Source organism: Cupressus sempervirens, chromosome 8 (genome assembly GCF_028749045.1).
Source record: "Cupressus sempervirens isolate cs-2001-9-10 chromosome 8, ASM2874904v1, whole genome shotgun sequence".
NCBI classification, from domain to species: domain Eukaryota; kingdom Viridiplantae; phylum Streptophyta; class Pinopsida; order Cupressales; family Cupressaceae; genus Cupressus; species Cupressus sempervirens.
The window spans coordinates 338,332,521-338,354,639 of record NC_143125.1 but is presented as its reverse complement, the minus strand read 5'-3'; positions in this window follow the sequence as shown (position 1 = coordinate 338,354,639).

The following is a 22,119-nucleotide window of genomic DNA, read 5'->3' as shown; positions in this document are numbered from 1 at the left end:
TTTTTCCTACCATGGGTGTCTGATGCAGGAGCATCTTGCATCAAAAAAAAAAGTGGGCATCTTGAAAGTTATTAAAAAGTTAAAAAAATTAGAGGAAAGAGAAAGTGACAAATTGGGATGAAAAGTAATTTAAAAAATTGAAAAGGGGAAAAAAGGTAAAAAGGCATTCCATTTACCAAGATGCATAGGTGGCGTAAATAGAAAAATAAGAAACATAGTTGTCATTGCATTTATCAAGGTGTGTAGGTGGCATCTTAGAATTTTGTAGAAAGTTCCTTAAATCATGTATTTAATATTTGTTGTGATCCACAAAAAATGTAATTTTCTAATTGGGACCACATGGTGGTGCTTAGTTGTATTTGGGTGGGAATTTAATATTTATTTTAAGGTAGTTGTATTTATCTTTTATCCCACATTGGTTGTGTTTGTAATGTCTTGGGTTGGAAGTGCCTATTTAATCAAGGCTTATGAGCATTTATAATCAAGCCCTTCAACTGTAAGATCTTGAAGTATAAGCTCTTCAAGTAGAAGCTCTTCAAGTATAAGCTCTTGAAGTATAAGCTCTTCAAGTGCAAGCTCTTCAAATGTAAGCTTTTGTAGTGAAGCTCTCAAGGTGTGATCTCTTCTTATAGAAGCTCTTGGTATGCAAGCTAGTTGGAAGCTCTTAGTATGGAAGCTCTCTTATATTGTAAGAATTTGGAGTTCTCTCATTGGGAGAATATTGAAAGGATTTTCAAGTATAATAAAAGCATTTTTTGAGAAGCACTTTATCTTTTCTTTGTCTCCATATCGGTGTGTTCTTGGTTGTGAATCTATAAGTGTGGTGTGGCCTTTGATCAGCAAGGGAAGTCAATTGTGTATTCCAAGGAGTTCCATGAGGGAGAACTTAATCAAGGAAAAGCATAGTGGAGGGATGGCAGGACACTTTGGTTGAGATAAAATCATTGCCATTATTAGAAAAAAATATTTTTGGCCTTAATTATCACAAGATGTGAAGAAGTTTTTGAAAAGTTGTCAAGTATGTCAAACAACCAAAGAATTTAGTCACAACACTAGACTCTATTAGCCATTTCCTGTTCCATTGAAGCCTTGGGAGGACATAATTAAGTATGGATTTTTTTCTTGGATTACCAAGGACACAAAGGGGTAATGACTCAGTATTTTTGGTGGTTGTTAGTTTCTCCAAGATGGCACATTTCATTCCATGCCACAAGACTCATGATGTAGTACATATTATAGATTTGTTTTTTAGAGAGGTGGTGAGGCTACATGGTCTTCCAAAAAGTATTGTTTCTAATAGAGATACTAAATTTTTTGGGTATTTTTGGAGGACTTTGTGGAAGAAGTTGAAGATAGAATTAAAGTTTAGTTCTGCACATCATCTGTAGATTGATGGACAAATAGAAGTAGTAAATGATGCAGATGATTTCAAAACCTTTAGAAAATCACCATGCAAAGACCACTCTCAAAACAACAGAGAGATCCGGCTGATAGGAAATGAAAAATAAGAAAATATTAAACTATTAAGATCTGATTTTCAGATTTCTTCCAAGATGTTGATCTAAATACAAATAGAAAAATGTATGTAGAATACTACACAATCACATCTGTACAACACTAGAAACTTAAGAAAATTACATGAAAACTCAAGAACTTCATTCCATTCATTTTCTCCCAAAAAAAATCTCTCTCCAAAAATCTCTCTTACAATATGCACTCTTTCTCTTTTTGAAAAACCTTCTAATGCAACTCCCAAAAATCCATCATAGCTTTCTTGTGGCAGTTACATTTTGAATGCCTACACATGGTGCTTTAGGAATATTCACCTTCTAATGTAACTCCCAAAAATCCATCATAGCTTTCTTGTGGCGGTTACATTTTGAATGCCTACACATGGTGCTTTAGGAATATTCATCATTTTCTTCCTTTTGATTTTTCCCATAAACATTTTCAAAAATTAGAAACCTTTAACACACCCAAAATAATCTAAAATAAACTCATACTAAGTCCTAAGTGGATAATGTTGGGTAGGCTTATAAGAATGCCACCTAAACATTTCCACCACAAAAAAAAGGACATTTATTTTAAAATATAAAACTCTAAACTCACACACAAACATTTCAAATTTCAGATTTTAAACTCAAAACTTTTTGATATTTGCTTTGTGCCCTACATTTTAGTCATATTGTAGGTTGTCTTCCTGTCGCAAACGTGCTCCTGCACCATACTCCCAAATTTCAAAAGTTTCCAAGTCCCTTGGAAACACTTGCAAAACAAAGTATTAGAAAAACATATGGATCCCTTCATCTTGACTTTTGATTTGTACTTTTCCTCCATTAGAAAACTTGGCCTTTCTTGAACTTGTATCATTTGAATTTCTCTTTCTCCTTCATCTTTACCTTTGGTTTGTTTTCCATTGGTAAGATAAAAATTATTTGCTGCTCAATATGCATCCACTTCATCATATTCTGAATTTGTATGGCTACTACATACACTTGTAACTTCATCACATTCTGAATTTTTATTATTGCTGCATGCACTTGAATTTTTATTTTGAATTTTATGTCTCGAAAATAATTTGCTGCCCTATCATAAATATATTCAGCCTCATCTTCTTTTTCCATAACATCATCTGATACCTCTTCTTTGGAAACTTCTTCATGCTGAGTCTCCATACTACCACCATTCCTTTGCCATTCTCCCATGATGGCTGTAAACTCTTCCCATAAATCAGATTCCTTTTTAGAACTTGCTGCTACACAATCTTTATCTCCATCCTCATGCCATTGCTCTTGACATTTCACTACACCATGCATTTTGAAGGCTTCATTATTTTCCTCCAAACTCTCTTTCATAGGAGTACCTTTCAGCATTGTACTCATCTCTATTTTCAAAGGACACATTACTGTTCCAACCATAGATTGTTTGCATTCAAATCCAATAGGGCTTGTCTTGTTACTGCTCTCGTCAAGAGATACTTGCTACACTTCTTGTTGCTGCACTTTGTGTTCTCGCTGCACTTCTTTCAACTTAGCTTTATTCTCTTTCAACTTAGCGTCATTCTCCTCAAGTCTCCTTCTCAAATTGTTTATCTCCTCTTCTATCTTGCTTAGCTCTTCTCTTTGTTTTCTCCTTTCTTCTTTCTCTCTTTTCTTCTTTTCCTCTATCTCCTTTTGTTTAGAATCCTTTCTCTGTCGATACCTTCTAAAAAGATACAATAAAGCTGCTTCTTCTTATCCCATCATTCCTCAGCTAGGTTATTTTTTTCTTATCTAGTCTCCTGGACTTCTTCTCAGACTATTTCTCTCAATCTTTCACAATCACACAAACATATACACAACTACTTTTTCCCAAACCTTTTGCTGAGCTCTGATACCAAAAAAGATGCAGAGCCACACCTTGGAAAACTCAGGAGGAATTAGTCACTCAACTGAGTTGCTTCAAGGGGCATCTACAACCTTCATGATCACACACTAAAATTAGATTCAATAAACAAAACTTTGAAAATAAAATCCCCCAAAATATCTTCTTGCTACCTTCGGATAGACCCGCACTCAGACATGAATAAATTTTGAACTAGAAGAGATTTACTCAATCTAACCATTGATATTTGGCATAACTAGGTTTCAAACAACATATAAAAATTTGGGAGAAATCCAACGGTTCAAACCTGAGATATTGACCCTGCATCAGAGTAAATTTTTTCTGAAAATAAATCCCCCAAAATATCTTCTTGCTGCCTTCAGATAGACCCGCACTCAGACATGAATAACTTTCGAACCAGAAAATATTTACTCAATCCAATCATTGATCTTTGGTGTAACTAGGTTTCAAACAACATATAAAAATTTGAAAGAAATCCAACAGTTCAAACCTGAGATATTGACCCCACATCAGAGTACATTTTTCTGCAATTGTTATTCCCTAAACTGATTGCCATGAGAAATATATGAAGCATAACAGTAGAACCATAATCTTGAAAAAAAAAACACAGGAAACCAAATGAGACATAAAAATTCCCATTCCTCCCCAAGTTTGAATCTTTTTTAGGATGAAGAAGTGATTCAAAGCACACAGGTAGAGGATGAAGAGTTAGATCAAGAAGAGGAAAACAATCCATTAGAAGGGCATAGACAGCAGGTGAATGTTGGTGTAGAGACTAAGAGTGAAAAACAGGAGGTTGCTGTTGAACCTTGTGAGGAAAAGGTTCTTGTAGATGAAAAAGAGTTGGTGACAGGTGTGGTTGCAAACAATATTTTCCCAAATGATGGAGATGTTGACACAAATGATCAAAAAGGAAAGGATGTAGTGCAAAGATCAGATGCTGAAGAGAAGACTATTGATGACAAGAATGAAGTATTTGTTGATCATTATGATGCTCTAGAGATATACAAATGAGAAGCAGATGTTGGTATGATGATTTGGTATTTTTATGCAGGTGATACGAGGCTGTTAAATATATTTGTTCCAAGATTCGACACAGGTACCATGGAAGGTATTCATTCTACAGTTTGGAATCAGAATTTTTTGGCAAGCGACATCAATTCCATCATTCTTATGGTGACATTATTGCTTACATACAATTGGAAACTCCGGAAAAAGATTGCAGCAATTCAATGGGACTTGAATGTTTCTGTTCCCGAGAGTATGATGCAGGCGCATCTCATTACTAAATCATTTCAAAGGTCCAAGATTCTCCATATATTTTAAATGGTCAATTTTAATAATTTAAGAATATTCACCTTCTAATGTAACTCCCAAAAATCCATCATAGCTTTCTTGTGGCGGTTACATTTTGAATGCCTACACATGGTGCTTTAGGAATATTCATCATTTTCTTCCTTTTGATTTTTCCCATAAACATTTTCAAAAATTAGAAACCTTTAACACACCCAAAATAATCTAAAATAAACTCATACTAAGTCCTAAGTGGATAATGTTGGGTAGGCTTATAAGAATGCCACCTAAACATTTCCACCACAAAAAAAGGACATTTATTTTAAAATATAAAACTCTAAACTCACACACAAACATTTCAAATTTCAGATTTTAAACTCAAAAATTTTTTATATTATCGCTTTGTGCCCTGCATTTTAGTCATATTGTAGGTTGTCTTCCTGTCGCATACGTGCTCCTGCACTAGTAAATAGAAGTCTAGGCAATTTTCTGAGGTGTTTAGTAGGAGATAAGCCTAAGGGATGGGATTTGATTCTACCACAAGTAGAATTTTCTTACAATAATTATATGAATAGGAGTACTAGTAGATCACCATTCCAAATTGTGTATGGAAGTAGTCTAAGGACTCCACTAGAGATGAGGAAGATAGAGCAAGGGAGAGGACAAGTGTTGAGGTAGAAGACTTTGTTAAACATGTCAAGAACCTACATGAGGAGGCACATGCATATATTACCAAGATGAACCTATAGTATAAGGCTAGAGTAGATCAAAAGAGGATACATAAGGAGTTCCAAGTTGGGGATCTAGTTATGGTATACTTGAGGAAGGAATGATTTCCAATGGATACTTACAACAAGTTGAAGATGGAGAAATTTGGCCCTTGCAAAATTTTAAAGAATCATGACTCAAAAAATGCATATGAGGTGGAGTTGCCAAATGGGATTCACATTTCTTCTATTTTCATTATTGCAGACTTAATAGAATATCATGATGATGGTGCAAAGGAGGAGTTGATGTTGGAACCCTGTCTAATTCCTATTTCTGAGAAGGAAGAGATTGAAGAAGTTTTGGATTGTTGTGTAGGCTAGAGTACCAAAAATAGGTAGTATGAAGAATGCTTGGTAAAGTGGAAAGGAAGACCAGTAGAAGATTCAACTTGGATATCCACAGCAGAGGTTGCCCATTTGGGTTTTTCTTTACCAGCTATAAAGTGGCAGGGTCACTTTTTAATCTACCCTGGGTGTCTAATGTAGGAGGATCTAGTGGTGTAAGGGCAATCCTATATCACACAAAAATAAGCTTGTTGTTAGTTTCTATTTAATGTATTTTCATTTTTGGATACCCATTTGGGTCAAATATAGATTCCAACTCTTATAGTTCCACTATTGGTTTTCTAGGCTAGAGTTTTTGAGCACCTTGGGATATGTGCCAATGTAAAAAATAGGTTATTTTGTAATTGAGCCATAATTATGATTTTTTAGAGGTTTTAAGTTGGAGGGATAATTATAATTTTAATTTAAAGTACTCTAAAAAAAGAATCAGGTCAAAAGACTTTACGGTTTGAAAGTTATTGCAGTTTTAAGTTGTCTAGAGACCTTTAAGAGCATTTCAAAGTCAAATTTGAGGCACTAAATGGCCTTGTACATGCTTAAAAAATGGGGGACAAGCGAAGATGATCCATAAGGCTATAGAACACTTGGAGAGCTTTCTAGAAATGTAAACAGTTTGTCAATCGGAGTCTCAAATCAAAAGTTATGCCTCCCAGAAGTTGGACTACCATTTCTAGATTCTTCTAATTTTACACCAACTTTTGATGTGTTTTCTAGAACCTTCTATTCTAGTGGTGGATGAAAATTGGCATATTATAAAATTTATTCCTAACCCTAAACCTAATTTGGGGTTACTTAAGATCATTTCTTACATTGTAAACACAGTTTTGGGCAGAGTTTGCGAGAAGGTACTGTGAGAAAGGTTTTTCTCTAGAATCTGATAACATTGTAAGCCATAGGGCATGTCATTGAGTCAATTTTTTTTGTATTGAATGTAATAGTATATCACTTGTGATAATAATATTCCCCTTTTCCTATTGTGTTCATTTTGTCTTGGGTTATGCCCTCATTAGCAAGATTACATTTGTTTGGAAGGAGTGTAGACATGATATCAATTTTCATTGTACTTTATTTGATATTCCAATTGAGCTATAGAGTTCTTAGTGAAGAATAGTAGAAGTCCACTAAGTAGGAAAATATGCTAGAGGTAGTTGTAATATTTTTTTGTAGCTTGATAGGGAGCACAACTTAATGATGACAGGCATTGAAATTGGAAGAAAATTTTATTATGTGTGTATCTTTATATTGTGAGTCTTTTGACCTATTATAGAAAGGTCATCGATATGTAATGTGTGATGTATTTTTCTAGCAATCAATTAGATCATTGTAGCATGTTGAATAGTATTGGCAAGTGTTATATCCACATTGTAGTGTGTGGAACACTTCGTGTAATATTTGTATAATTTCTTGATAAGGCATCTATACCTTAGAATGGCCCTATGCATTTAATTATGCATTGGGGAATCCATAATAGGATAACCTAATTAATTATTTTTAATTGGTATAAAGAAAAGCTATTTTCCTTGATGGAATATATGGAATGATAAGTATAGATGCAAGCCTTGATGTTGGATTGTTAGAATAGAGATGAGAAGTTGTCAGAGGCTTTTAGAAGATGTATGAGTTGAATATACCATTCCTAGAGGGCTTAAAAGGAACTATTTTGGAAAGTAAGTTATAGATCATTTAGTTCATATTATTGGATTTAATATCTTAAAAGATTTATCTTTCACTCATAGTTGAGTACTTGGGAAATGGGCCTTTTGTCCTCATCAACTCCTAACAAGATTAGAACCTTCTAACAAGGGTTCAAGGTCATTTAATACTCATTTGGTTTTTAATAGGGACTAGTGTACTAAATTCATTGTAATTTAATTCTAAAAGGGTCACATCCTGTTACAAGGAACTTATATATTAGTCACTATTTTGTGGATACCATCCCAACCACAATTTTTCCCTATAATTAAGTGTTTCAATTGAGAGAAAAAAATGTTGTGTTATAGTGTATGGTTTCTTACCATTTTGCATTGTTATTTTATTTTTTTATGATCAGTTATATAAGTTTGAAATTAATTATGTGTTTACAACTAATTTATCCCCTCTCTTAGTTGTGAGCTATGGACATTACTTCTTGCATAGAGAATAATAAAAGTTTTGATGTGTCTCTTCCAAGTCCTAAATGACTACATTTTTCCTTAATCAATATTGATATTCCCTATAATATAAATTCTTGAAATCAAAATATGTATTTTTTAAACTTCATATCCACGTTTCTTGGATACTAGGACCAATAGTTCACATCATAGATATCACATTTGTAAAGCAGAGGGGAACCTTCTTTAATGATTTTCATGAATCTATCAATTTTTGTACTAGTAAGAATGTGAGTCTTTAATTAGATCTAGTAAATATTCTCTCCCTTCCTTGGTATACATGTTAGTTCCTTTTTCCCAAAAAAAAAACATCAAATATTATTAGATAAAGCTAACCAAAACAATGGACTTATTTTTTACACTTTTAGCATACCATACAAGGATCTCACACCAAAATAGTTTATCAAAAATGTTATAATGCAAATTTATTTATGGATTTGAGGGTGTGTATTTTTTAGCATCATAATTTTGGGTCATACTTTGTAATACATCATTCGGATGAGGAGGTGTTTTTTTTTCTATTCAAATCCTATACTCTCTCATGCTAATGATGGATCATAGAGTGTGATTTAAAATGTTGATGCTGAAAATATGCACAATCCAATCCAGAAATAAATTTTCATTATAAATTGATTGTGAAAATTTGATAATGTTACTAAACTTCTAATCCATAGTATTATAACCCATTAATAGGGACCAAATAATAGAGCCACGCATGCACTTAAAAGTATATCTTCTTAACAATCATAAAATAAGAAAGGCATTGGGATAAAACTTATCACAAGCTTTTGATGTAATAACTACCATCTAGAATAGAAATGCTTAGGCTCAATCCTTTTGTACCAATAGAGACCAAAAAATCATACCAATATTTATAATCAAGGTTTAGTGACACACTTTTTTGCATGAACAAAGACATTTAAGTTCTAGGATAAAATTTCTATAAATAAAGAACCTTAGATTCCAAGAGAAAGGAATCATCAGACCACTTCAGGTTCTCATAGTAACCAATAATGCATAGGTCAAATCTGTGACCCAAATTTTTTTTGAAGAAAGATGCTTCTCATTAGAGAATCTCTCACATCCCTTTAAATTTGGTAACAATATCCTAATGTGTTTTTGATGGGTAGCTTAGTATCAATTAGAATGTCAAGTATTTGCAATGCATTTGCATAATTAGTTGTAAAAATCTTTTATTTGATAGTTTCCTTGATATTTATAAAGATGAATTTTTAACTCTATGTGGTTTCGGATGACATAAATGTAAAAAGTCATAAATACTTGCTATCCACATGTACTCCCAAGTCTTAAAAAATTGGGAGTACTTAAGTGGTCAACTCATGCTGAGAATTGAAATCGTATCACAATGGGACTTTTGGAAACTATTGCACTAACTTCTCTCAAGAATCAATAAATGGCCATTATAACCCATTTTATTGTTAATAAACTTTAATGCAAATATTTGACAACTTGAACCTTCAAATATTTTATGTACACTAGATCTTAGAAAAAGTAATGGATAGTTCACACAAAAATATGACACATTTTGGGCAAGGCTATTAATGGTTAGTTTGGTAGGTGTGTTTGATGGGTACACAACCCACGAACAGAATGGACACAACAGAAAAGGGAAATTGTATTAACTAAGAAAATAAGCTAGTACAACAGTACAGAGAAAATAAACTTCAAAACATGCCCTAAGGGCTTACAATAGCATAAATCTGGAGATAATTTCTCCTTTCAGTACCTCCTCTCAAACTCCACTCCGAACTGCCGTTTACAATGCCAGAAATCTCCTTAAATAGACCCTGGAGGGTTAAGGACTAGGAGTACATTCTAGAAAATGCTAGTAGGCATCCACCGACCAAATAGAAGGTTTTGGAAGCTGCGGTAGAAGTCGGTGCAAATCTAGAAGAATCCAAAAATAGTAACCGAACTTTCGGGAGGCATAACTTTTGAACCATAGCTCCGATTGACAAACCGTTTACATTTTCGAAAATCTCTTGAATTTCTCTATAGCCCTATGGACCAGATTCACTCGTCTCCCATTTTTTGACCCTTTTTGAGGTCATTTAATGCCCCTAACCTGACTTTGAAGCATTCTTAGGAGGTCTCCAAAACCTGAAAAACTGCAATAACTTTCAAATCGTGGGGCCTTTTGACCTGATTATTTTTTTGGAATGCTCTAAATCACAATTACATTCATCTGGCCAATTCACACCTTCTAGGTTACCAAAATGATGGCCAAATTGCATGCTCCTATTTTTTTGAGATTTTCTAACACACTGATAGTTGAACTGTGAGAGTTGGAACCTTTATTTGACCCAAATGGGTATCCAAAAATGTAAAGACATGAAACAGAAACTAAGTCTAAGTACATTTTTTTTTGGTGACACAGGATTGCCCTTATACCTCTGGATGCTCCTGCATCAGTGTTGGTATTGGATATGTGTGAAAGTAAAGAATTTGGAACATTATGAGAAACATGAATATAATTGTAGGAGTGAGAATGATACAATTATGAAATGATAGGATTAGGAAGATTTAGAAGACCAACATGTGTAGGATTGATGTTAGAAATAGATGTAGTAATGATAGGTGAAGTATATGTAGGTACACTAGGCAATGAAGTAATAATGGGAATAGAGATCTCAACACTCATATCAGGTGATATGGACCAAGATCTTGGGTACAATATTTTATAGAATTAAAATTATCACCAATAGATGAGATATGTTGCTTGAGACTTCAAAATCACTCTCATCATTGTGAATTAACGTCCTCCATCCTTATATTAAGGATATGGATTCCGTATTAGTATGATCTTGACCTTTAAATCATTACTCATTTTTTTCAAAATCATATGATAGTTTTGCACTTGGATAGGAGAGTCTCTTAAAGGTTCATTCAACATGAGAAGAATGAGAAAACAGGTTCTCCACAATATGAGGTATTTCATTAGTGTGCATGACAGTATAATCAGTATTTTTATGGAACATATTAGTGTGCATGAATGTATAATCAATATTCCCATGTAGTGTCTCCTTCAATTGCATTTTCTTCCATATATTTTGATTTGAGATAGACATTGGTTATTATGTTGTGATTATGCACATAATGAGATGCATATGATGACAGTTCAATATTTTGGCTCCCAATATCTTAGTTGGTTTAGATTATTAGATTATATTTTTTATTACCATTTTGATCGTATCTCCATGACGATGTTGATGTGAGATGATATCTAGTATATTTTGCATTCAACAAGATTGTATTTATATATTGTGATTATTATATTTTATTCCTTGTTACATTGTGCTTTATATTGTTTTAGATGTTTCATAGCAGTAAATGATTATTTTAATATTTTATATTCCAATGACACATTTATTTAAATGGAATGTTTATTCATATGATATGTATATTGAGGATTAGAATATGAAATAACCAATGTCATGATATTCAAAGTGTCTAATTACATCACTAGAGCATTAGTTTTCCTTTAGGCACATTTTATTATTATTAATACATGTGCTTGATCTATTTATATTATGATCAATTTCACTTGACATTTGAATATTTTAGTGAATATGTACTAGACATCATTCTTCCTAAGCAACAAGATTTGAGTGTGTTTAAACCTCAAAAGTGACATGAGATATAGTTTCATTGTCCATTCATTAGTGAACCAATATCATACATGTATGGGTAATGTATCTATGATTATTTTATTATCCTTCTAGTATGTGTTGGTAAATCCATATTTCATATGCATTTGCATTAGACTAGTGTTTGTGTATATAGAGATCCTAATTTTGTCACAATTGATTTAGATATTTAATTTAATTTACATTATATATTCCTAAATTTTATTGCATATGTATTTTTAGAATCAAAGTTTTGGATCACACTTTGTGATCGATCATCGAGATGAAAGAAAGCAAGAGATGTATAAAAATGTGAATTGCAAATGATGGATCATGGAGCGTGATCCAAAATGTTGATGCTAAAAATGCATACACAATCAAATCTAGAAATCTATAATCTAATTATAATAGATTGTGGAAATATGATATCTCTTATTTATTTTATTTATCAACTAATTTTTCATATTTGAATTCAACTAATAGAAATTGATTTAATTTATTTAGGGAAGTCTATAATTTGGTTATTTAATTCAGTTTTACTTTAAATTCATTTAGAGCTTTTGGAGAAAAAGTGACTTTTATAATAGAGGAAAAGAGTTCATTTCCTCACTTTGGATTGTTGAGAATTTGAATTTTGCTCCAAATTACTTTGGAGAAAATCCCTAAATTTCTCATTATAATTGATTTTTTTTGTCAAATTCGCATGTGTAGAAGCTCATTGGATTCATGTTGTGCTTCATCACTTGTCTATGTAACCATTTTTGTTTTTATGGAGAATTTAATTTCTTCCATCCATTTTGGGGTTTGCTACACTGTGTGAGGTAGGAATTTCTATAGCTCCATTTTACATTGTCTATTTGAACGAAATAAAGTACAAAAAATTTACGAGCTGAGAATTAGCATTTTAGCAAGTTCATAAAATATTCTATAGACCTGACATTTTAGTTACAGAGCTTGTTCAACTAGCTTTTCATATGCTACATCTAAACACCAATCAAAATCATTATGGGCTTTCCCATCATTTACTTATAGCATAAATGAAGGCACTATGCCTTTCATTTATTTTTAAGCTAATGGTGCAATCTTAATACGTTAATTAAGTTATGTATGAGACTTAAGGAAATTCTAATAATCCCATTTTCCAATCATTTTTCTCTCACATGCAAACAGAAGAAATGTGCTTCCCCAACAAAGTATATGAGATTTTATATGCAAAAAAAACTAATTAATGAGTCCACATAAAAATGAGCTAGTTCGTCTTTTTGACAATTAACATTCTTAGCTCTTTGGTCATATGGAGATTCCCTTAACACTGCTCCAAATATCTCTATGTGATGTTTTGATAATGAACAATCCAAAATCAAGATACATGCAGTAAACATTATCTTGCATATCTTTTTCTAGACTTAATTGATGTTGTATATTATGTTTTATGGTTTCTGCATACACAATATGATTGTTTACTTGCTATTAAAACTTGTTTAAAAGTATTTTGATCATCATGGAAAGTATCATAAAATAATAGTCTTAAAGGGAGAATATAATTTTCAATATCCCAGTAGATTTCAATGTTTATACGTTGTTTTAATTAAGGAAATTCTACTAATCCCCCAGTTGCAAACACAAAAAATAATTCATTAGGAACAAAATAAAATTGTTGGTCTGAAAATTTTTGTAAACAAGTGTCTAGAACTCTCGTACTCTATGATATGTGACACCTAACATTAAAATTGATAAGATAATTAAATAAAACTTGTAATCTTTATAAAGATCTTGATAAAATAAATCATACAAAATAAACTAATTAAATTAAACTAACTTATAGAGAAGAAAGAAAAATTAGAAACTTTCTTGAAGGATTAACAATATCTAAAAGGAAAGTAAATTCCTAAATAATGAGTGAGAATCCTAAAACTCAAAGGTCTTACAACATTTTTGTCCAAAAACCAATTATTGTGAGTAGAGTAAGCCTATGGCTTCAACTAATTTTATAAATTTAAAATACTTGACATTTTGTTTAGTCTCATTTTATTTTAATGTATTGATATTCTTGTATAGTATATTTTAAAATACTTTTGTAGATATTAAATTTTATTGAGAATTAAGGAAAAAAATATATTTTTTATTGTTGTACTTAGGTTTATTAATGTATAGAAAAAAGAAGTTACACAAAAAATGGTAGAAAAAATGGAAAGCGTGAGAACTGCCAATAGCAGAAAGTATTAAAGAAATCTTAAGAAAAGAAACCCTAAATTTTGATGGTCATGCTCTCCAAGAAAACCTAGACATACTACAAATCTAGTGAATACCCTAGTACTGAAGAAATTCAAAGTTGAACAACTACCCCTTAAAAATTAGTTTGATATTTTAGTCAAGTGGTATGAAGAATGAATCAAATAAATAGTTGAACATAATCAAAAGATATGCAGGAAATCTACACTGAACCCTAATCCTTAAACACTCGAAATTGAAAATACTCAAAGAAGTAGTGAGGAAGAAGGGTGGAAGCAAGTATATCCATGGAAAGAGGCCCTAAAACAAAAAGATATAAAGAAAAAAATCAGCAAGAGTCTCCACAGTAGGAGCAAGGAAAAAACACGAAATCTAGCAATAGATCTAAGGATAGGAAAACCCTAAATTTCTCGGTCGCTCTGACCCATCCTAAACATTTCAAAGTTTTAGAACCTAATAGCATCCCTATTAATCCTAACCCTAGTATCCATTCAAAATCCTCATCAAAATTTATCCCTTCAGATAAATAGACACCATCTTATCAACCCCTATTTCAATTTGTACAATTTCATTATGCTAAACCAGGCATAATACAGTTGCACATGAACTTGCATAAAGCAAAAGAAAAGGTAGATACTACAATCATCTTCAACAACAAGACCAACGAAGATAAATGGTTTGAGTGTGAAAAAATTGGTATGTACATTGTATGGATAGGGCCAAAATCATAATGATCTAAAAGGGTAAAATGGTTCAAAACTATGGATTCTAAACAAGTATATCTTTCCTTTCAAATTCTTTAGTGTATATGCATTGCATAGATTTAAGTTTTAGGTCTTTTATGATTAAAATTTCTCTTAAACTCATAAATGGATACAGTCTAAATATTTTGAAATGGAAACCCAACTTTATTAAAATCAAAGTGATTCCCTTAATCTCCCAATATGGGTATCATTAAATAACATCATAGCTGAAATATGCAACAATATCTTCATCCAAATTGGAGACATACTAGGAGGAATTAAGGGTTATGAACCTTATCATTCCAAATCCACATCAATAAAAATATTAGTTAACTTAAAACCAAAACTCTATGATCAAGAATAAATTAAATTCACCACAAATAGATCATTGCATAAAATCAACTTCACCATATACATAGGGAAAATCATATATGTAAAATATCTAAAAGAAGGGAGAAGGGTGGCTTCAAATAGTTCAGATTTTGAAGAAATTGAGTTTGATAATAACATAGAAGAACAATATCCAGAGTTGGTTACAAAAGAATGGGACAGCAACAGAGGAGAGATCAAAATGTAGAACAAAATAGATAGTCTTATATTAACAAATAACAAGGAGTTTGAAGAAGGTGAGATAACAGAACTAGAGAGCATGCAGAGTATACTTAGGAGCATTGGAAAATAATCTAATAAATTAGAGAGAGAAGACATCAATCATTACACAAAGGAGATATAGGGAAGGAATCAGTCTCCTCAATTCATTAAGTGAAAATGTTAGAAGCTTAAAAGAAGATTCAAAGAAACCAGAAGAAGTGATGGAACTAGAGGAGAATATTAGAAGCATTAAGAAACTTAATGAAGAAATCACACTCAAAATAAATGATGGCATTGATCAAGTAGATATCCTAAAACTAAAAGAGGCTCAAGAAAACTCAAACAAAGAAAAATCTATATCATAAATAAGAAAGGATCAGAAAAAAGTTCTCAAAAAGAACAAAGAAAAGGAAAAGCAGCAGCTGAAAGAGGTTCAAAACTAGGAGGAACATAACAAGATAGTTCAAATCAACAACACATAGGACTTTGAACAAGAGTAGACAAGGACACAAGCTATTGAGACACAAAAAAATTATGGCTTTTCAACACAAAGGAACATCAAAGATTGGATAAGAGTACCCCAATACTACATAAGGGGATACCTAGAACAACCTTAGTCTCAAAAGAAAATAGAATTAATGATTGTGAATCAAATATAGTAGTTAATGAAGAACAAAATATATAAGGATTATTTCCACTAGTATCTTAAGCACAATGGAGCAATATCACCATAAGGAAAAGTGCCAAAAAAATGGAGTTATAAATTATGGGAAAATCGAACAAATGGATCAGAACTTTTTGAAGTACAACCCAACATAGAAACAAAGGAGTCAGACAAACCTACATACAATGTAGTAGTTCCTATCTCAGCAAGATAAGATACAATATTAAGAACTCTAGAATAGAGCATTTGTCAAGATTTAGTAGAAGATAATGAGAAAGGAATATGGTAGAATTAGGAAGAGTAAGGAATTCTTATGGATATAGACCAAAAGAATGTAAATGGAAAAGAAGATGAAAAGAGAACATATATTAAGGAAAATATAGAACAATATGAAACATAGATTGATCTAGCAGAACAAATAATCAAAGAACTAGAAGGAGAAAATGAAAATAAGGAAGGAGAGAACCATACAGCAAGCATCAACAATGCTCAGGAGAACCTAGAACACCTAGGCATCTCATTAAATTAGGAAGGTACAAAGACTCTAAAATGTGGTAAGAAAAAGTCAAAACAAGGGAGGAAATCACTTAAAGAACTAAGAGAGGTAGAGGGCAAGGCTAAATAAAAAAAAAAGATAGTCCAAATTATAAAAGTAGGGAAAGGGAAGAATCTTCCTACTACAGTATGAAGAAAACAACTTGGAATGCTAGGGGCCTTAATGCCCCTAGCAAAAACTTCTTACTAAAGAGAAACATATCTCTATTTGAATATGAAATCATATTAATACAAGACACTAAACTGAATAAAGAAGAAGGAATTAAATTAGAAAGGAAATTGTGTAGTTGGAATATAATCCTACATGAATCAAGAGGAGCTTCAGGAGGGATAGGAATGTTATGGAATTTAAGGAAGATAACCCTAGATTTGATAACCTCGAATCATAACTGGATGGGTTTTAAAATCAAGAGGATTAGGAACAATCTCTAAATTATCCTAATAAATATATATAGGCTAACATAGACTGGAAATAAGAAACACTTATGGGAAGAAATAAGCATATTCATTAGAGACTATCATAATGAATACATACTAATAGGTAGGATCTTTAATGTTATTCTAAATCTTGATGAAAAATATGAGGGCATGTAGCATATCTCACAAGTTACTATAGACTTCAAGAGGTGGACAAAACAAAACAACTTATTAGATATTCCTACCAATAATAGAAATTATACATGGAATAATAGAAGGAAAATTTTCACCTACATAGCAGAAAAATTGGATAGATTTTTCTTCAAAGGGAGTTAAGAGATATAGACATGGTACTATAGTCAACAATCTTACCAATAGCAAGATTGGATCATTATCTAGGAAGATTTGAGTTAACTGAACCTAGAAGACCCTTAAGAAACCCCTTTAAATGTGAAAAAAATGTGGTTTTTAGATAACAATTTCATGGAACACATTAAACTATGGTGGTCTCAAGGAAACTTCCAAGGGTCAAAAATGTATTGTTCTGTGTCTAAGATGAAAATGATCAAAGAAAATATGCTCAAATGGAACAAAACGCATTTTAATAATCTATTTAAATAAAAATTAGATAATGAGAAAAAATATAAAAACACTAAATAATGAAGTGACAAAAAAGGGGATGGGTACTAAGAAATACCTGAAAGAAAAAGAATTACTTAGAAAATAAGAGGAAATACTAGCAAAAGAAGAGATCTTTTAGAGACAAAAATCAAGAGAAATGTGGTTAGCAGAAGGGGATCACAACACAAAAAAAATCCATAATAGCATTGTTTTTTATAGAAGTAGAAATAAAATCACAAAGATCAAGGTTACAAAAGGTAACATTATCGAAAATCCTATAAATATAGCAGAAGTATTTGTAGATTATTTCAAAAACATATTAAACAAATTTAACTGCTCTAATAGGACTGCACAAAATAAGATGTTTTAGATTATGATAAAAGTAAGTTTTGAAGGGACTCAAAACCCTTTACAAACAACTAAAGATAAGCATTAAGCACTACCATGTTTTACAAGGACCTGAAACCTAAAGTTTTAAACAAAGAAACTAGGTTTTACATGGACCTGAAACCAAAATTTTAAGCCATAAAAAACATCCAAGTTTTACAAGGACCTAGAATCTAAAGTTTTAAACAAGTTGGAAAACAAAAATCAAGAAACTAGTAAAACCACCCAAGATAGCACCAATACCTAGTAGACCCACTCCAAAACTAGTGCCTAGAGCAACTCTATGATGATATTCACTACCTATTTACCTACTTATGTAGTACTCTAGATAATGTCTATCAAAGCTAAAATAGGAGTCTCAAGAGCTTCAATAGCATTTTTTCTCATGCTCTACCTAGTTCCCTTACTAGGACCACCTGGAGTCCCCAACCCCACATTACCAGGAGACATTATCTCCTCATTACTCTTCTTACTTAGACTAATTGCCACAACACACAAACTAGAAGTGACATGTTCCATTCTTTGACCACTTTTCTTAATAAGGTTTAGGAGCTCCTACTCATATTCTTTGAGCTTTTTAGGAATGTTGCCAATTTGTACTTCTATCTGAGTTCTCATGGTGTGTTTGTAGTCCATCTCTTTCTACATAATCCCCATTTTCTTCTTAAGAACCACTATTTCATTGTAAAGCCAGGAATCACCCTATAGGGAAGCCTCAACTTTAAGCTTAGTAGTGTGTACAAAATAAAATGTTAGAATCTATCCTAAAATTAGTTTCTATAGAAAATAATAAATTACTTAACAAACCTGTATCATTAGAAGAGGTCAAGTATGCACTCTTTAGCCTTAATCTTGATAAATCACTAGGGCCAAATAGCTTTCATACTTTCTTCTATCAAAAATTTTGGGATATTATTGGGATAGATCTATGAAAAGCTATAAAAGCATCTAGAAATGGTGAATAAATATTAACAAAGATCAACCATACTTTCTTAACTCTAATACCCAAAAAAGTTGATTCATAAGCTCTTGGGGATTTTAGACCTATAACTCTTTGTAATATGATATATATAAAATCCTCTCTAAGGCATTAACTTGATGACTTAAATTGATACTTCCTAAACTCTTATCAGAAGATAAAATAGGTTTTGTACCTGAAAGATCCATTTTAGATGGTATAATCATTATTCAAGAAATGATACATTTTGCAACTAAGAATAAAGAGGCAAGTATCTTTATGAAATTGGACATACATAAAGCATATGATATGGTGGACTAGAGATTCTTATAAAACATTAGAAGCCTTTGGGTTGTCTCACCAATGGATCAACATTATTTTGAAATGTATATCAACTCCTATAATATCACTCCTCAATAAAGGAGCCCCAGAAGGATATTTTGATATCTCAAGAGGTATTAGACAAGGAGATCCTTTGTCACCATTCCTATTCATCATTATGGCAGAAGTTTTTTGGAGGTGAATAAAAAAATCTCAAGTAGAAGGTTAAATCAAAGGCATCGTTGTTACAAAAAATACTCCAAATATTACTCATCAACAATTTGTTGATAATACAATTCTATCAGGAGATAACTCCATGGAAGAAGCCCAAAACTTAAAAACTATAATTCAATTATGTATGGAAGCATTGGGTCAAAAAAAAATGCAAACAATTCAAAAGAATTCTTAATTAATACCAAACCTGAAATAGAAAATCAGATATGCAACATTAAGGGATAAAAAAAAGGATCATTTCCATGTAAAATATCTAGGTATAGAATTATAAAAAGGTATAGGATGCAATAAAGGATGGAATAATATTCTAGAAAGAATGGACAAGAAAATTGGAAGTTGGAAAGGAAAGTAGCTAACAAAAGCTGGAAAAATTACAAAAATTAATGCAATACTTTCAACTCTACCCACATATCAATTATCATGCCTCTCGCTCTCCAAAAAAGTGAATAAAAGGCTAGAAGGAAAGCTCAAAAGTTTTTTCTAGAATGATATGGAAGAACATAAGAAAATAGCACTAATAAAATGGGATAACATTTGCAAACCCAAGGAGCTAGGGGGATTAGGTATAAAAACCTCGATTGGCAAAATGAAGCTCTAGGAGCAAAATTGGTATAACAAATATATCAAGAAATGGAACAAAAGTGGGCAAAAATCCTATACAAAAAATACTTAAATGAAGCTGACCCAACTTCCCTCTTTAGAATATGAAATTTACCAAAACAATCAAAAAGTTAGAATTTCATAGTAAAATTTTGATCTCTTATTAGTAAATATATTACTTGGGACATAGAAAAAGGAGAAGAAGCACTATCCTAGGAAGATTCATGGGATGGTCTTCCCTCCTTAAATAGCTTAGGCATACTAGCTAATGTAAAAAAATGTATTAATAAACTTATGGGGGACTAAAGTAAGCAATTATAAACACCTCTAGGAAGAAAATGGGAAAGATGTGTGGGTTTGCAAATCATTGGAAAACATAAAATTGGACCCTAAAGAAAAGAAGAGTTTTGAGGGAATACTTGTACAGCGAAAGGTTAATCATAAGGAAAGAAGAGACAAACTCATCTAGGGAGCCTCCAAAGATGGAATATACAATGTCAAAAAAGGATACAACCTAATAATATAGTCACAAAGATGGGAAGATATTAATATGCCCCTCAAACTCTGTTGGGACTCAGCTTGCCTATCAAAAGAAAGAATTTCCCTCTAGGTAGCACTTCAAAAGAGGATCTTAACAATTGATAGACTTAAGAAAATAGGTATTGAGGGACCCTCAAGATGCTACTTATGCAAAAAATAAAGTGAGTCAACAAAACACCTATTATTTCAATGTCTATATGCAAAGGAATGATGGGAATAGCTCTAACAAAATCTTTTTTGGACATCACCTCAGCCTGGTAACCTTGAGAACCATTTGATAGATTGGTCTAATGGTAGCTCTTTTAACATTTACTAAAAAAATTGGAACATTAGCCCATCCATTCTTATGTGGGAGATCTACAAAGAAAGGAACACAAGGATTTTTTGTGATTTAGAAATGGATATATCATCATTACTTAACAAAATAGAAGTGTGTATAATAGAATTCATGAATACTTATTTAAGGAAAATAGTAAAAGAAGAAGGATCCTTCATAGAATGGGATGGAGAAATGAAAAGAAATTGGAGTAAACTTATCAATCCACCACTAGTTTATAACAAGAACAATTACTAAGCAAGGAAAAAATGTAAATGGGAAACTCCACCAAGAGGATAGTCAAAATTGAACTTTGATAGAGCTTCTAGGGGAAATCCCAAAAAATCAATAATAGGATGTATCATGGATCACTAAGAGCCAAAACTATGGGAATTATCATGAATAATTTAGCAAAACTAGAAGCCCTTCTAGAGGGACTTCAATTAACTTTAAGTTTAGGAATTAAGAAACTAATAATAGAAGGGGATTCCCAAATTGTTCTTAATTGTTAAAAATAATTGTTTAATTGTATATTATGTTTGATGTTACACAAAATTTCATACCATTTCCAATCAATGTATGTCGAGCTCACTTGGGCAATGAAGATGATTTCCTATGTTTGTCGAGCATTACTGTGTATGCCAAGTTTGTTGGGTGATGCAACGTGCTCCCCTACCCATAGGTGGTTAATTATGTGGTGTTCCATGTTCACTAACAATCATGGCTTTTGGTGCAATGGAAAATGGGCCCCTACAATTGGTATCAGAGCTTGGTTTTGGCCTAGTCATGGGTTCAAATCTCCCCGGTGCCTTCCCGACCTGCGTAAGCACTTGGTATGTGTGTCGAGGGGGAGATTGTTGGGTGATGCGATGCACTCCCCTACCCACAGGTGGTTAATTATGTGGTGTTCCATGTTCACTAATAGTCATGGCTTTTGGTGCAATGAAAAATGGGCCCTACAAAGTTTAGAAGTCAGTGTCTATCAATTTCACTCGAGAGACAAAAGGAAAGTTAGAAGGTAATGAGTGTTAACCAAACTCACTCGGTTATTAAAGAGAATTCATAGAAGTTAGTGTCTACTAAGTTCAATTGGGAGACAAAGCAAGTTGGCATGAGAAACAATGTTACTAAGCTCACTTTATTAATGAAGAAAAATCTATTTTAGTTAGTGTCTACCAAGTAGTGTTGGCTAATAAAGGATTTTCTTGTTTTGGCATATTGAGTTCAATTGATTTGTTTGTTGGTTCTAATTGACTGAGGAGATGAATATTAAGTATTCTAAGTTGTATTCAAGCTAACTTGACTACATGTAAAATATAAATATAAGGTCAAGTTGAGGATTGAATGTGTGAAA